Raw genomic sequence first — 18,668 nt, forward strand, 5'->3', positions numbered from 1 at the left:
CACACCTACCGGTAGGCGATATACCTGAGGACAGTGACTATGCCCGCAGTGACCAAGGCACTGATGGGGATATTTACTTGAGTGAGTTTCCTCGAGGAGGTAGTATCCGACTGGTGTACCAACTTCAGTGTACATGAAAACTATGTGGGAGGAGTGTGAAATAACCTATAGGTTCTCAACACTCTATAATCCCCAGACCAAAGGGCTTGTCCAGAGATTCAACAAGACCCTTAAAGGCATGATTATAGGGCTGTCAGAGCCACTGAGGTGGAAGTGGGACATCCTCTTGCCATGCCTGTTGTATACCTGCACCGAGGTGTCACTGAAGGCAGTTGGGTTAAGTCCCTTTAAGATCCTGTTTGGCCATAATGTCGGAGGGCATCCCAGCCTTGGGAAGGAGTGGAAGCAAGCTCCCAGGAATCATCCCCCAGATGTAGTCAGCTACATGTTGGTTTTCCAGACTCAGATGAAGAGGTTCTTCTGGACGAGGGCTACTGAGAACTTGGAAGCCAGCCAGGATGATATGACACTCTGGCATAACCAGAAGCCCATTCTGTTTAGTTTCAACCTGGTCAAAATGTGTGTGTTATGGAGCAAGTGGAGCACCAGGCTTGTCAGGACCGGTGTGAGTGAAGGACCACAAGGGAAGGTCACCTAGTTGGTGGGTTTCAAGACTCCAGGAACCCCTTGGGGGGTCCTGCGTGTCTATTGCCTCAAGGCCCACAATGAGAGGTCTGACATCACCATGCTCCTGGTGACAGATGAGAGATTGGAGGACGAGAGTGAACTTGTTGCCAATCTCCTATCTTGCCAGGAGCAGGATTGGTCAGTGGAAGGTGTCAACCTTTCCCCTACCCTGACTCCACAACAACAGAGGGACTGTCGCTACTTGCCAGGAGAGTTTGCCTCCCTGTTCTCACTGACCACTGAGCTCACCCATCTGTGTACCCATGACAATTATACTGGGGACAGTACACCTGCGAAGAAAAAGATCTACAGGAAGTCTGATAATGTGAGAGCCAGCATCAAGGATTAAGTATCCAAGCTGCTAAAACTAGGGGTAATCGACCTCTCCAATAGGTCTTGGTCCAGTCCAGTAATGCGGATACCCAAGGCTGCTCTACCTGCTACCACACCAGAACTTCAGTTCTCTATGGATTATAGCAGGCTCAACTCAGTCACCATAACTGATATTCGCCTCAAGCCTTGAGTGAATGATCTCATAACTCAATTGGGAGCTGCCAAGTTCCTGAGGACATTTGATTGGATATCCCGGTACTGTCAGGTTGCCTTTTTGAGTCATCATCACCCTTAAAATTCAAGGCCTAATTTTCTGACTGAACTTCTTCATCAAGTGTGTTGCTCACATCTGTGTATACAACGTGTGTGAGCCAATGTAGCCATACTCATATTAGAGAGGGGTGAGACCCACTGTGACGCCCAACACTCTTTATAAGTTTGGCTAACAAATGTTTTATTCATTGAGGTGTTGGGGTCAATCCATCGCCTACATAATTGAAGTCTTGCTAATAGTATCAAGTAAAACATGAGAAATCTGTGGGTTTTTGGTGGAGCTCCTTGCACAGTATTAATTATCCCAAATAGGATTAAAGTAGGACTTACCTTGATGTCCTGGTCAATCATTTCTGAAACAACCAAACCTAAGTCTCTTCAGAAGGCACACAATACCGGGCATTCACCAAACATATGCAGGTTTCTTGCACCCAACCTCTTGTTCTTTTAGTCTTATGTGGTGTCCAGTATGTCCTATACAATGTAAACAAATAGTTCCGCTTAAATGCGGCAGGTTCAACAATCTCAAATAGCATGTGAAAAGATACTTGCCATACGTCTTGAAACGATTAGTTCGACAAGCATCGTTCGCAGATTGCATAGGGTGGAGGCATCTTCAACTTGACACGACATACCGTACCACTATGCCACTGCATACTTTACATCTGGGATTTAAAGGAATGAGTCCATATCAGAAGCTGAATTCAAATTGCCTGTCTGCCCTGCTGTCCAAGATAATAGATAGAGATACTTAAACTTACAGTCTTGCATATGTTGTTTGCAATAATTCAGCCCTTGATTTTAAACGATTGCTGCCAAGAAAGTCACCCCATTTTATGATCTGAGCCTCTCTGAGCAGAAAGGGCACAGCACTTTTAAACACTCAGGAGTGCCACGATAGTCCCAAACAGGAGCAAATATCAAATAATATGGAAAGCACCCACCTACCTCTGAGACTGAACTGGATTTTGAGGGCTGTTTCTAGGATTTTATTCTCACCTTTTTAAAGGACTTCCTTTCTACAAACTTATAGAGAATCCTGAAGAAGTCCCATTAGCCTCAGTCATTGATAACCATATATCTGCTTTATCAACTTCAACTTCAGTAGGCATTCTTAAATGTGACATTGTTTTAAATTGAAATGCCTGACTTTCTTGTTAAACACTGCTTATTGAGTATTGTAGCATTACAAATATGAAATGCACAATGACCATACAGGTTTACTTCAGTTGCATTGTACAAACCTCAGTGTACTGCAATGCCTGAAAATATAATCATATATCAGGTACCAGGAGACGACCCATATCCAGTTTTCTACAAAGTTTTTTCCCAGATATTCTAGCTCACCTTGCTGTCCATATAAAACTATTATCAGATTGTATTTTGTAAATTTTTTGTTGCTGAATTATGCGGAATATTATCAAACAAAAAGATTATCTTAGGGAAAATGCTCACTTTAATAAGATTCACTCTGCTATAGATTGCTAGAGGTTGGTTCGGTCATTCCCTTATTATGTTTTGGATGTTTTTGGAGACCCTTACTAGGTTATTTTTAGGCATAAGGTCAATATTCTGATTTATCAGAGTACCTAAGGTTCTCAGCTCATCCTTTACAAGAATATTTTGATAGTTCAGATTCCACACCATGATCTCTGCCTTACCACTATTTATTGTGGATCCTGATAGGTCTCCAAATTTTGTAGCTAGGTATTCGAATCGCCGTAAGGTCTTTTTAGGATTTTGTTTGTTACATAATATTAAATCATTAGCTTAAAATAAAAATTGAACATGAGAGGGGACAGTGGTCATCCCTGCTGGTCCCCCCCCATAAATGCGTATACTATGTGCAAGGGAGTCCCATTGATAAGTTGAATGGGGTATTCATTGTTTCCACAAAGGGTGTGGTAATCTGAATTTTTGAAGACATCCCCACAAATATTGCCAGTTGACCTGGTCACCTGGTCAAATGCTTTAGCTGAATCAAAGGTTAGGATTGCCAGTGGAGCCTTTTAATGTATTGCCATGTCTATTGAGGCTATCAATACATGTACTAAATCTTGTATGTGCTTACCTTGTATGGAGCCCCGTTAATCTTTGTATTTGATGTCAACTATTACTGCTGCTGATCTGTTGGCTAAAATCCCTACAAAGATCTTGTAATTTGCATTTAACAATGAAATAGGGCAGAGGATTTGCAATGTTGCAGGTTTATATTAGTTTTTAATATGACCACTACTGTAGCTTCTCCCCCATATCGCTGGTGATGTCAGCCCTTTTAGCAAGATGTTGTTAAACAATAACCACTTGACTGTGCATAATTCTTTGGCTACCTCCTGGTATAAGTTTCTTGGTATGCCACCTAGTCTGACCGCTTTGCCTATTTTTGTTTTGGCAAGGGCTTCATTGATTTCTTCATTGGTTTTTCTTTGAGTTAGTCTTGTTGGGTGCTAGTCAAAGAGGGGGGGATGGTGTACATTTAACCAATTTTTTGATGACTTTCACATCTGTTAATATTGATTCATTATAAAGATCGTCATTACATTTTTGAAATGCATTACTAATTTCTTTAGTTTGTCTTAACTCTATGCCAGCCTGAGTGGCCTGATTACATTGGATGTCGTTATGTATAATCCTCATTTGGGCTTTCCAAGCTAACAGCTTCCCAATTTTCTCCCCATATTCAAAATGCTCCAAGCTGCTTTTTTCCCATTTTTTTAAATTATTTTCCTGAGTAGCTGCCTGATGTTCCATTTGCATCTTTCTAATTCCAAATTAGTTTGGGCTTAATCATTAGCCCTATGAGGAGCACTAAATGACACTTCAAGCCATTCCATCTCCCTCTGCAAAGTCTATAGTTCCTTCCTCTTTGTCCTTGTGTGATCCTTTTATTAATAGGAAATAGTCCTCTGTAAAAAAGCTTCATATGCAACCAACACTATTGCCAAGGGGCGACTATCAATACTCCTGTGAAAATCAAGTACAAATATTCTGGTAGTAGTGGTATATAAGCTCCACTCCTCCCCCAACTATCAGGTTAGTCTAAAGTTTCTAGTGAAAATAAAGAGTGCTCATCAGGTATGGAACATTATGCTGGCAATATAGCATTAATGCATGCAGGAGAGGATCCCTCAAATAGCAAAATGTATCTAAATCAAACCTGGAGCACAAAGACAGTCTTAATTAGGTCACCAAACGTGTCCATTTATTGAAGAATCCAAAGCCAGTGACGTCCAACTTGAAGATTTGAGTCATATCATTTCATCCTAAGGTATGGATTGTATCTGTGACATAGGGTGTACGCTTGTAGTATGAATAGAGTTACAGGCGGTGGACTTCCTAGATTGTCCGGACACAATTTTGAAATCTTCCACCTAAAGAATTAGGTCCAAGTATTCAATCTGTGTATGATTAAATTAAAAAGTAAAATAAATATTAAATCAGGTGTCTCCAGTATAGGGAGTGACTGAAATGGAGGCCCATCAGCTCGCTCCAATGCCTCTGGATTACTCAATCTATCCTTGTCATCTACTTTTTTAAGGGATGTGGAATAGTATCGAAAAGGTGCCAGGTAGAATTTAAACAGATCACCGGCAAACATAAGAAAAATAGAAAGAGGACTTGAGAGAAATAGGTCAACCAAGGACAGAAAGAGTAGTCACGAGGTCAGGCTCCAGTGCGCAGCAGAACTGACTGAGTCTAACTGTACTTCTATTTTTCAGACTACTAATGGTGTGACTAATGAAATGCATTCCAATGACATTACAATTGTTAATTTATCTCACTACAACCTGAGTTTTGATAAACTAAAATTGCTTTCCATAGGACTGGGTTTTTGTCCTACTTCTAAACCAGAAGATACCCGTATGGACAATGCTACTTTCAAATTCATATGCATACTAAAACTTAAGAGGTTCCTGCCAACAAACCGCAGTGTAGAGTAATCAGCATAGATAGACAACACAGGTTCATGCCACAGGACAATTAAGGACATAGAAGACATTCAAACACTTCTGTCACTTGATACAACTGAGACAGCCTCACCTTCTTTCTTTTTGTGAAATTGTTTTTATTGATATTTCGTTACAATAAAATGAACATGCCCATTTACATAAGACTTCAGGCTTCACACCTTGTTCTGTGCTTTCTACCGGTCCCTCCCCACCCAAGGCAAGTTTAACAGACAACAGAGAGATACACATTCTTAAGACACCGCTCTCGCCCTGCAAATGGTGAACAAAGCTGTTAGCTTCCATTACATGAAACAAATAACGAACAAAACCTTACAACACAACAAGTGTCCCATCCCTTTTATGCTTCTGAAGCGAGTTAAAAGGCCACTGGATCGAGAGCCCCCTCCCTGACCCAGAGATATCATTCCTAGTCGCACTCATCCACCCCTTGCAATTGGTTTCTATACGTGGAAAAGATGCAGCCCCCGAAGACGTGGGCTACATGTTGCAAGAGGCAGGCCTTGTGAGAGGAACCTGACCAGGGGGTCCCAGATAAAGTCAAAACCTCTGGCAAGCCGTCCTTTTTGTCAGCTAGACACTTCATGGCGAGGCCCGCCATAACCTCGTGAGCCACAGAGCTATTGGAGGTGGGTCCACTTTCTTCCAGAAAGATGCTAAAGTTGTCTTCGCTGCCCCCAACGCCAACCACAGAATGGAGCGATCCCCCTGCGATTGATGTTTCAGCCCAGGGAGATGTCCGTACGGGGTAGCCCAATATCTCTTTAAAGTGGGAGAGGATTTCTTTCCAATAAGGGCAGATAGCAGGACAATCCCACCAAATATGTCTGAAATCCCCCAGCATTCCATGGCCTTGCCAACACCGGTCGAATGCCTGGGGGAATATTTTCTTAAGCTTCTCAGGGTAGAGGTACCAATTGTAAAGTTGTTTATAGTGTGCTTCTCTGGCGCCCTCGAGCGGTTATATTTAGATATATCATGAAATAGGTGTTGCCAGCGGTCCTCGCCCACCGAGATGCCCAGCACCTGTTCCCAAAAGGGGATGTGTTGAGGGGTCGGCGTAAGTTGCGCTAAGGCCAATATGTTGTACAGCGTGGATATGCTGCCCCTCGCAACTCCTCCCCGCTGCACAAAACGTTTCATTGGGAGAAGATCCCTGGTGGCCGCCTCCTGCATGTGAGACTGTGTGACCCAATGTACTAACTGCATGTGATGGAAGTGTTCAGTTAGGGGTAGATGAAAATCCCTGCAACAGTTATCAAACTTACGTAGCTGGTCTCCATGATATAGATCTGCAATCGGCAGGCACCCCCCTCCCTCCATCTATTGAAGGGCCCCGGTGATTCCCTCGGGGGGAAAGCCTTATTGAAATGGATGGGGTATGTGGTGAAGGAAAGGATGTAATTTCATATGCTCTTGTCACCTTGTCCCACACCTTAAGGGTAGTGGTAGTGGGGGTACTAAGGTATGCGTTCTGTGTTCGTGCCCCTCTGGGTTTCCAAGGGACATCCCACAATGTCCTTCCTGTCACTGCCCTGTCCAGATGATGCCACAACTTAGCCGACTCAGCTAGAACACGCAGTTGTGCCGTTCTATAACACCGGAGGAGGTCGGGGAGTGCCAGTCCGCCCTCCTCTTTAGGGCGCATAAGAACCTTATGGGACAATCTAGCTCTTGACCCCTGCCAAATAAACCTCATAAACACCGTTCGGACTTCTGTTGGGATGTCAACGGGTAGGCTCTGAAATAGGTATAGGAGGCGAGGAAGCACCATCATCTTGATGCTATTGATTCACTCCAGCCAGGAAAGCCAGAGCAATGATCATCTTTTAAAGTCTTCTTGTAATGATTTGAGTAGGGGTCGGTAGTTGGCTCTGAACAGATCAGCCACCTTAGGGACAAGCTTAACACCCAGGTATGTGACTTCTTTTTTGGCCCAAATAAATGGAGACAAGGAGGCTATCTGGCCCATTGCAGCAGCGGGCACAGTCAGATTGAGGATATATGATTTCCCTGTGTTTACTTTAAAGCCTGCCACCTGCTTGATGAGCGCCAACTCTCCCTGAATTGCCAAAAGAGACGTGGAGGGTTCAGTGACGAACAGCAGAATGTCGTCAGCGAACAGGGAGATTTTATGGTGGTCGGGCCAAACTTGATGCCCTGAAAACCTGGGCATGCTCTTATTCGTCCCTCCAGAGGTTCACCACTGAGCGCAGAAAGTAGTGGGGAAAGAGGACACCCCTGCCTCATTCCCTGCGACAAATCAAAGAAATCAGAGGTCACCCCGTTCACCAGAATGCGGGACATGAGTAATTGGTAATCACCATTGTTAGAAATTGTTCCCCGAATGCGAAACGCCGCATTTTCGCCACCAGGAAGGACCACTTCACCCTATCGAATGCTTTTTCACCATCGCACACCAACAAAAGTGCAGGCACCCACTTTTTAGTTACCTTTTACATCAGGTGGATGACGTCTTGCACATTGTCATGCTTTTGGGGGCCCTTGATAAAGCCCGATTGATACATCCTCCAGTCTCCTCGCCAGAATTTTAGAGTATTATTTGGCATCGAGGTTAAGTAGTGCAATAGGCCTATAGGAGGCACATAGCTGAGGGTCCTTCCCCACCTTGGGAATAAGTGTGATTAGAGCCTCTCCCATAGTGGGGGGCACCACCCCTCTCCTCTTACATAATTAAACAATGCAGTGAGATGCTCTGACAATTCCGCACTAAAGGATTTGTAAAAGTGGGTAGTAAACACATCGGGCCGGTTGCCTTATGCAGTGGGAGGGAGTCAATAGCCACCTGGACCTGTTCTACTGTGAACGGTGCCACCAGCACTTCATTTGTCTCCCTGGAGATCCGTGGAAGTTGGGTGTTTTGTAAATAGCTTTACTGAGTATGGGCAGGTGGTTGATCTGATTGAAAGAGATGGGCATAGAACCTTCTGAATGCTCGTGCCTTTTCCTTTTCGGTGAAATGTTCCCCGGACTCATCATTAACCTGCCCTATATAATCCTTAGCTTGTTTGGCTCGTTGTTGTCTCTCCAGTGGTGTGCCTATCTTATTGCCCTTTTCGTAATGAGTTTTCTGAAGCCTCAACAGTGCTTTTTCCGCCCTGTTCATATAGATGGATTGTAGTTTAATGGCAACCACCCTCCTCTGGGCCTGCCAGGTCGGGGAGAGCTTATGGGGACGTTCAGCTACTTTAAGTTTATTTTCCAAGAGGTGCCGGTCTTCAGATTTTAACCGATTTAGCGCGGTTGCCAGGGAAATGCACGTGCCCCTGATGACTGGCTTGAAGGCATCCCACACAATGGGGGGGCAGTGTCCCCCACCTATTATGTTGGAAGTAATCTCTGATAGCTCTCTGCAAGTTGTTGCGGGTAGCTGAGTCACGGATTAGGACATTAGGGAAGTACCAGTGCCTTGTATTAGAGCGCGCAAGTGACCACTCCAGGCAAGTCTCCACGGGAGCATGGTCTGATATAATAATCGGATGAATAGCTACAGATCGAAGAGCCTGCCACAGAGGCCTACTTAGAAACAAATAATCTACCCTTGAGTAGGATCGGTGAGAATGTGAGAAGAAGGTATAGTCCCTCTCTGTGGGTTTGAGGGTGCGCCAGGAGTCAAAGATCCCTGAGCGGAGGAGGGCCGACTTCACTGATCTGGTAAAAACGCTTGTCTGTGTTCTCTGGGGGTGTGTTGTGTCCAGGGCGGGGTCCCACACCAGATTAAAATCACCCAATAGAATTATCTACCCCTCTGCAAAACCCTCTAGCTCTCCCAGGAAACTCAAAAGGAATTGTGTCTGTCTACTGTAAAGAGTGGCTAGCATACAGTTTCTCCCCCCCAGGCTGCCCTTGACCATTAAATATCTGCCGTACTTATTCTGTTTGGACCCCATTCCCTGGAAATTAATAGACCTATGGAACAGCAGAGCCACCCCACAGTGTTTTGTTGACGCTAATGCAGTAAATATTTGTGGGTACTGTTTGTAGCGTAGACATTGACCCTCACCACTCTTAAGATGCATTTCCTGTAAGACCACAATATCATAGTAATGATCATCGAAATACTTTCTCAGCTGTTACCGCTTATTAGGTGAGTTCAACCCCTTAACGTTCCATGATAACAAGTCCAACATTACACCGCAGTAACCCAAATGCTCTTATCCAAGCGCTTCGTCCCATCACCGACTCCCTGCACCCTGACTCTCGTCTTCTCTGGTGCCCCAAGAGTTCCTCTGGCCCCTCCAAAGCCCTCTCACATCAAAAAGGGATAGTGAACAATAACCAAACAGAAAGAACATATCATAAGAGAAAGAAACTCATGAACAAGAAATCGTAGAATATCAAACCTCCTCACTATATACCCACCTCCCCCCCGAGACCATTCACCATTGTCAAGACAGCATCAAGGGTGGAGCTCACCCTCGTCCCTCGGATGCAGCAGGAGAGGAGTCACGCCAGACCAAGCCCTCCACCGGGTTAGTCATTCAGGGCTCCTCAAAGTCAGACTTTCCTCCACAAGGGGGAACCTTCCCCCCCTCCCGGTCTCTGAAATGACCCTTGCTTGGGGCCTTGCTGGAACCGTTGTAGATGCCTGACACTTGGGTAGTGTCACTTCTTGTGAGTCTTCCTCCCCCTCCTCTGTTGTTTCCATTTGCTCCGCCGAACTGGAAGGTGCATCCTCTCCTCGCATGTCCCCGGTCATGGTGAGCCCGCCACCCGCACTCTTCTCCTGTAGGCCCAGTGAGGATGCTGCCTTGTTGACAGTCGTGAAGTGGCAAGCCTTGTTATGGAGTTCGAAAGCCAGACCAAAGGGAAATGTCCAACGGTACCTTATGTTTTTCGCTCTTAATGCTTCCGTCACAAGGCGGAACTGCTGCCTTCGGGCCAGTGTCACTGGAGCGATATCCTGAAAGAGGGTGCAGTGTGCCCCCGAAAAGATATGGTGTCCTGTCGTCGCGCCCGTAGGAGGATGCGTTCCTTGAACTTAAATGTGTTCAGATTTAGCAAAATGTCTCTAGGCCTTCTCCCTTCGCCTGCGGCCCGGTTTCCCACTCTGTGCACCCTTTTCACTTGGCTGATCCTCTCCCCAAAGGGTGGAGAAGAGGCCTACCACAAAGGCCTCCAAGTCCGCTCCCTCAGTGCCCTCTTCCAGGCCCGCTCCAGCTGGGGTAAAATAGTTGGCGACCTGTTGGCCTGCTCCTTCCTCCGAGGCATATGCGCCCCCCAGGGACTTATCTCTCCGCAGCCTGCCACACACCAGACATTGCTGCAGTCTTGCGTTGGTCCACGGGCTCGCTCTCCCCTGCAGGGTCGTCTCAGATTACTGAGGGGTCTCCCATCAGGGCCTCTTCACACGTAGGAAGGGGGAGATAGTCAATCCCCCACCCCCTAGGTTACTGCCGGAGCCCCCGCAGGTCAGCCAACCGGGCACTATCCTGGGGCCAGGCTCCCCTCCTCTGAGGAACACCTCAGCAACTCAAGGGGGCCGGCGCCCCCCTTCTGTGTATGGCATTGGCAGCCCCCACTCCGTCATGGGGCTGCGGCCCCCAGATTAATCTGGGCTTTTTCTCTGAGCATCGCCAGGGCCAAACCACCCGAGCCCAGCTGCACCGCTTCTCTGCCTTGCGGGCTCCCGTCACTCCAGCTGAGCCCATCGAAAAAACTCATCTGCCAAAGGGGGTCTGGCTCCTTCCTTCTATGTGTGACGCTGGCGGCCTCCGCTCTGTCATGGGTCCACGGCCCCTGGCCTCACCCGATCTGCTCCTCCGGCCACCTCAGGGCCCACACCATGAGGTGGGCCGTCCGTCCGGGGGTCCCAACCCCACGTCTCTCACTTTCAAGGGGCCTGTCCCCAGCTGTTCATTCTCCTCCCCGGCAGTCACAGCAGCATTACTGGACCTGTGGTGTCATGGTACTCCCCCTCTGCACTCTTTTAAACATGGTCTCGGGGGTTTTCGACGGAGCCTCCAGAGCTCACGTCCGATCGGCCATGTTGGTTGGCCCCGCACCAGCCTCACCTTCTTTGACTGAAATTTTAGCTGACCTGGATATTTCCTCTGATTTAAGTATGTATAGTGGCCTACGGCCCAATCCACCTTTCTTCCCACCTCACAGACTGATAATATTATAGACACATTCTATTAACTGGTTACTAATCACCTATCTGTTTGAGTGGATAGAGACCAACCAAAAGCTGGAAATATTTTCAACAATTTGATCACTGATGAGAGAAAGGTTCTAACTTACCTTTCCTCAAAATCTGACGGTGTTATAAAGGAAGCAGATAAATGGGGAAATAAAGTCATCATAGACAAGGATGACTACATCAAGCAGATTGAAAGACAACTTTCAAACACAACGGCTCACACCACATTCAACTGCAATCCTTTGAGAGGTATTACCTACCTATTAGAAACCAAGCTTAAGGGGTGGAGAGATAAATGTTATATTACAGATTTGGAGCATAAGTACATGTTTAACCCACTTACCTGAGCTAATTGTATTTATGTACTACGTAAGATCCACAAAAAAGGGAGATTTCCCACCAGGTTGACCTATCATCTTGGGAATCGGCTCACCTACTGAGAGCATCTCCAAATACATCAACATCTATCTGCAACCTTTAGTATGTAACCTCCCCTCCTTTATACAAGATACTAGAGAAGAGACCTTTTTAACCAGCCTGTGGACTTCACATGGATAGATGTATGTTGTTTTGTTGCTTCAGATATTTGCTCACTGTATACATCTATTCCCCTAAACACTAGGTCTACAAGCCATATGATACTAACTTTCCTCAAGGTACGCTACTCTGTTTGATCACACCAACAGGTTGATCTAGATGATTTCACTTGTACTAGATAGCAAAGTGTTTATACACATTGGTACACGGTTTCGACAAATGTTGGGGTATAGCAATGGGATCAGGAGTTTCTCCTTCCTTTACAAACCTAAATATAGGTTATTTGGAGAAAGTTTATAAATGGTCAATGTGTCCACCAGAACTCATTAGCAACGTTGTATACTGGGGGATATATTGACAATATATTACTCATTTGGACTGTAAAAAGAGAACTTTTATTGGATTTTATTTCCTTTCCCAGAAACGATCAATACACTATGGCCCTCATTACGACCCTGGCGGACGGGGGAGAAGTGGCGGTAAAACCGCCAACAGGCCGGCGGAAAAAAAAAATGGAATTATGACCATGGCGGTTACCGCCATGGTCATCCGCCACTTCTCCACTCCGACCGCCAGGGCGGTGACGACAGCTGGGCTGGAGACTTCAGTCTCCAGCCCGGCAGCCGTCACCAGACCGCCAGCGGTATCAGGACCCTGCATACCGCCAAGGATTTCGGGTGGTTTGTAACTGCCACGAAATCCATGGCAGTAGGCACTATCAGTGCCAGGGAATTCCTTCCCAGGCACTGATAGGGGTCTCCCCACTCCCCTTCCCCACCCGAGTCCTCGCCCCCCCCCCCCCCTGCCAGCCGCCAAAGGTGGCAGGACCCCCCTCCCCACCCCCACCCCAACATGCACATACACACACCCCCTTCCCACCCCCACCCCCAACATGCACATACACACACCCCTACACGCACACATACACTACAACACATACAAACAGACATGCACACAGACCGACCCGCACACATTTCCCATACACACAACACCCCTGCATGCATACACGCACTCACACACCTCCCCTACATACTCACACACACACCCCCATGCACGCACACAACACACAACACCCCCCCTCCCATAACGGACGATCAACTTACCTTGTCCGTTGATCCTCCGGGAGGGGATCCATGGGGGCTGCTCTGCCGCCAGCTCCCTGTCACCAGAACACCGCCACACCGAATCATGGGACGTGATTCGGTGGGCGGTATCCTGATGACGGGCGGTGGAGGTGGAGCAGCCTCCACTCCCCCCCCCCCAACCGCCAGTATAGCTGCTGGAGGCTCTCCGTCCGAAAAAGGACAGAGGGCTGCCAGCAGTCATAATATGCTGCACGGAAAACCGCCTGCACTGGCGATCTTCAGCACGGCGGTACCTCAGCGGTCTTTTTTAAAAGTCGAAATGAGGGCCTATGGCTTTTACTTATCAATTTAATCATATGCAGTTTTCAATACATGGACCTAATTCTTTACATAGTATATTCCAAGATTGTGTCCAGATTATTTAGGAATCCTACTGGCTGTAACTCTATTCTTCACGGTACAAGCGCACACCCTAGGTCACAGATACAAACCATACCGTATGGTGAAATTATATGATTGAAATGGAATTGTGGCTGCCGCCTATTTGTGAATTATATTCATGTCGTACTCCAGAGCTTTGGCTTCTTCAAGAAATAGACGTTTGGTGAACTAATTGATTAAAACTATTTTTTTGCTCCAGGTTCAATTTAGATAAATATCCCTCAGAAAATATTCAGAAGTGTTTAGACATAACATGTAATTGAAATCAGTATTTAAAATAAATCTCCTCTAGAAAGATCAGTTTCTCACCGGCAAGCTCCCGTACTGCTAGATCTAGCATAAATAGGTTGTGATCAAATTATAACCCCAATATGCACTTCATATCCTTAATTTTTCTAAAACTTCTCTAATCCACCAACCAATAGTGTATTCTTGACTTGTGCCCACACTTTTTCCTTAAGAAAGAGTATACTCTTTGTTGTTACATTCTCTCTTGCCAAACACCCTTAAGCCTTAGATCATCGAGGCTGGGATGGAGGCCTTCAGTCCTGCCTACATGGACAACATTGCTGTTATCAGCTCCAGGCCAAGCTTCAAACTATCCTGGCTTAGGACCCCCCACCCCATGACCCAGACTGAGGTAAGAGCCTTCCTAGGCCTCATGAAGTACTACAGGAGATTTGTCAAAAGATATGGCACATTCTTGCCCCCATTGACAAAGATGACTTCTAAAAAGCAAGCTTGAAATGTGGTTTGGACTGACGAGTACCAGAATGTTTTTGTCACCAAGAAGGAGGCCATATGTACTGCACCAGTGCTTATGAACCTTAACTCCTCCAAATAATTAATTTTCCAGATGGATGCCTTACAGCATGATATAGGGGCTGTGCTCTCACATCTAAATGAAGAGAGCCTAGACCAACTAGTATTCTTTATCACCAACGGGCTACGTCCCTGGTAACACATGTGGAATGCAACCTACAAGAAAGGGAAGCCTTTGCAGTGGCCTGGGAAGTTGAGATCATGCTTGTTTCTGACTCACTTCTGGGTTCACATAGACATCAATCCCCTAAGATGGCTAATGAACATAAGTAATGAGAAGAATCCCAAACTGTTGAGGTGATCCATCTCCCTACAAGGATGGAACATCGCCCCACTGAACACACTAATCCTGTTGGTCTTTCCAGTTTGTTCTGCCTTAGGGATGAGAACTCCTATGAGAGTGGGTAGGTCTCCCTGCTTTCAGCCAGAGGGTGGGAGAGAGGGGGCATGCATAATAGACCTGACCATTGGTATTTCCCCAAATACTTTGCCTTCACACCTCCTCTTTCGTGGAGTCATTTTTTTGGACTTTAAGACTCTGTGCACTTTACCACTGCTAATCTGTACTAAAGTGCTTGTGCTCTTTCCTTCAACCTTACATTGAATGGGCACCTTTCATTTGCTTGTAACTCCCTTCTAAACGGTACCACATGTACCCAAGGTCTGTGAATTAAATGTTCCTAGTGGGCCTCGAGTAGTCATTGTGCCACCCACTGAAGTAGACTTTTAAAACAAGTTGCAGGCCTGCCACTGCAGCCTGCAGTACGGTTTTAAACTGCCATTTGGACCTAGCAAAATAAACCTTTTGTCAGGCCTAAATCTTCCTTTTAAAAATATATAAGCCCCCCTACAGTAGGCCCCAAAGGCTAATTTGACAGGGTGCATTGTTTTTGCCCAGGATGCAGTAAGATGTTGCTGGGGCAACTGGAGCTCTGAAATTCTACCTCCTATTGTCCATTTTTCTTCCCTCCCCCTCAACTACCAACGTTTTCTAAATTTTAGATGTCTTTACACTAAAATAAAAATGATTATTCTGCACCCCTCCTCCCATGTTTATAAACCTTGCTTGGTATTTGTTCTACTACGCTTAGAACAGTGAATGACCTGTCTCCAGTTTATGCACTTTATGCAATGTTTGGAAGATCGGAGTTAAAATAGTACATTTCAGCTCCTTTACATTATTATTCAAATTCCCAATGTTTGTTGGACTGGTCTTAGAAAATCTCACACCTTTTATTTCTACATTTATATCAAATTCAGGGCTTATAAACACATACAATGAAACATACACACACACATATTTATAATCATGTCACAAATATTCAAACTGTCTTTGATGAGAGAATCCTTCCTTAAGAAAACAGAGTTCACATGAAAAGTAATCTCCAAGGGCCAGATGTATCAAACTGTTTTGCATTCGCAAGCGGTGCGAATCACAAAATTTCATGGTTTGCAAATGCAAAATACCATACCATAAAGTATGAAAGGCATTTGCAGTACAATTATAAGAAATTGCAACTCAACTTTGCAAATTGCAAATAAGGAATCGCAAGTGAAATGTATGAACAAATTGCAAATTGTGAATGGTTTTATTGTTCGCAAATGGGGATTTTGCATGTGCAATTTACCACCAACTCAAATCAGGTGGTAACCAGGTGCAACCTATAAAAAGAGGCCTGAGTGCATCAACCCTTTTCAACAATGGCCTCACTCTTCATCATGGTGAGGAGGATGAGGATCCTGGCAGGTTTGAGAAGAGAAAGGAGGAGACAGGAGCACATTTTCAGAGTGTGTATTACTCTCTTTGACCAGACAGAGGAGGAGATATTTGATAGTATAGGTTGAACCCTCCACAACTGCAGCGACACACACACAGAACCAATGCCATGCCCACTCATGTGCAGGTATTATGCTCCCTGCACCTCTTAGCCTCAGGAAGCTATCAGAGGGTTATAGCAGCAGCTGGATGTTTATCTCAAAGTGCACTCTCACACTTCTTCAATGCATTCCTCAATGCAATATTATCTAAAATTAATCAGCACATCAAAATCCTCAACACCCCACAGGACTTTCACCTAATAAAATCACATTTCTACCAGGTAGCCCAATTCCCACATGTCATTGGCTGCATTGATGGGACACAACTGACAATCTGCCCACCATCTGAGACTGAGTACATATACAGGAATATAATAAAACAGCCATTCCATAAAAATACAGGTCATCTGCAGTGCTTCCCACATCATTATTGATTTAGTGGACAGATTCCCTGGTAGCACACATGATTCGTACATCTTCAGACAATAGTGGAATGTACACAAGGTTTCTTGCTGGAGAATTTGGAGAAGGATACCTACTTGGTAATGTAACAGAGAATAATGCAGCATATCATAGAGGTGAGGTCACAGATGACAATGACTCAATTTTCACTCCTGTCATTGTGCATATGCAGTGCTGCCTTCATACTAACACCATACCTCAATCCAGCCAATGCCAGTCAATGGCATTACAATGCGGCACATAGGAGAATGTGAAGTGTTATTGAAATGACCATTAGCCTGCTGAAGAGTCGCTTCTGGTGCAGGGTGCACTACAACACAGTCCGGAAACCTCTTGTAAGATTGTGGCCACATGTGCTATGTTGCACAACATCGCTACGACAAGAGGCATACCACTAGAACCCAGAGATACAGAGTCAGATGAGCATGACTACCCATTGCCACCCCCTCAGCCAGCAGACCGATCCAGAGCAGCAGACGGCATGTAAAGACGTGATGAGGTTATGCGCAACTACTTCTGATATAAGTAATGACAACACCACGTCTTGTTTCTTTTTTGCTACAGGTATCACATTTATTGCCTTACTTCAGGTAAAATATGTGGGCATAGGACATAGGTAGTCCAAAAGCACTATCTTGCACTCAATTTGAATGTTATACTATTAACATCATAGTATTAATGCAATGTCACAAAATATGCAAGACCATGTCCACATTACTTTTTGCATCCACACGCTCCACCAGAACGCTCAGTGGGCTCAGTGGCACCTCTTGTTTCAGGTTCTGAGACAGTACTATGCCTCTAACTGTGACACCTAGGATCCAACACAGGGGCTGTGACACTACTGAGGCTAGAGTGCTCCTCACTATCCCCACCACCCAGCTCACTGTTTGCAGCCCTCCGGGCTGTCTGCATGGTCTCCAGTGCATCGGTAACCTGTACCAATCCGCAAGCAACGTCTCCACTGCAATGTGCCATTTCCACTTTCATTGCTCACAGCATGTTGTGACAGCAAAGCAGTTGCATTAGTGAGGGGATTTACAGATCTGCTGAACCCACCCAGCCTACCCATCAATTGGTGATGGCGCCTACGGTGGGTGACATGGTCCTGCTGCATTACAGTGCAGAGTTCCTTAATTGCATTTGTCAGCTCCTTTAGATTTTCTTCTGTAGCTTTCTGTTCTTCCTGCAGCTGGCACACATGTTGTGATTGATAGACACCACCTGCATGTGCATTGATTTCATCTGCTTACATTGTAGTTGCTGCACCTTTAACATGGATGCCTCCAGAAGACCAGAGAAGGGCCCTCACGTTCCTCTGTGCTCTGTCTGACATCTGCTCTACGCCTCCTTAGGGGAATATACCTGCACTGGAAAAGGGACTGCCATCTATGGGTGCGTCTACCATCAGAAGGTGGTGTATGTACTACTTCTTGCAAGTCATCACAGTCCTGAGTAAATTCAGGGAGTGGTTCCACTGTTGCTCAGCGCCTGGGTGGTGCTGGTGTAATGGACTCGATGTTGGTCTCAGACTGTGGCTGGCTTTCCTCATTCCCCCCATTTCCGTTTCTTCTGCAACAGGTGCACGAACACCTGCAACAATAATGAGCAGCACGTCAGTCATAATGTACTTTTTTCATTTCTCAGTTCACAGTTACCATTTTTAGTAAACATTTTCGCCTGCTTTAGTGTCTCTAATTATCTTTTGTATTGTTTCTCTGTTTGGTTTTGCACAATACTGCAATTTTTGTTGTAGGAGCACTGTTGGTGTAAGGAAATGCCTCCTTGGCATGGTTACCCCGTGACTTTTTGCCTTTGCTGATGCCAAGTTATGATTTGAAAGTGTGCTAAGGCCTGCTAACCAGGCCCCAGCACCCGTGTTCTTTCCCTAACCTGTACCTTTGTTTCCACAATTGGCACACCCTGGCATCCAGGTAAGTCCCTTGTAACTGGTACCTCTGGTACCAAGGGCCCTGATGCCAGGGAAGGTCTATAAGGACTGCAGCTTGTCTTATGCCACCCTAGAGACCCCTCACTCAGCACAGGCACACTGCTTGCCAGCTTGTGTGTGCTGAGGGG

The 18,668-nt window shown here is 45.8% G+C and overlaps 1 long non-coding RNA gene across 1 annotated transcript in view; it reads right to left on the reverse strand.

Annotated features, from left to right (window-relative positions):
* The window catches only part of LOC138273119 (uncharacterized), a 229,518-nt gene that overhangs the window by 91,391 nt on the left and 119,459 nt on the right, over positions 1-18,668 (reverse strand). Inside the window, exon 2 of the long non-coding RNA XR_011200275.1 lies at positions 1,846-1,958. This is a non-coding gene — a long non-coding RNA (uncharacterized lncRNA). The remainder of the gene's footprint in view (positions 1-1,845; positions 1,959-18,668) is intronic.

Source organism: Pleurodeles waltl, chromosome 2_2 (assembly GCF_031143425.1).
Source record: "Pleurodeles waltl isolate 20211129_DDA chromosome 2_2, aPleWal1.hap1.20221129, whole genome shotgun sequence".
NCBI classification, from domain to species: Eukaryota; Metazoa; Chordata; class Amphibia; order Caudata; family Salamandridae; genus Pleurodeles; species Pleurodeles waltl.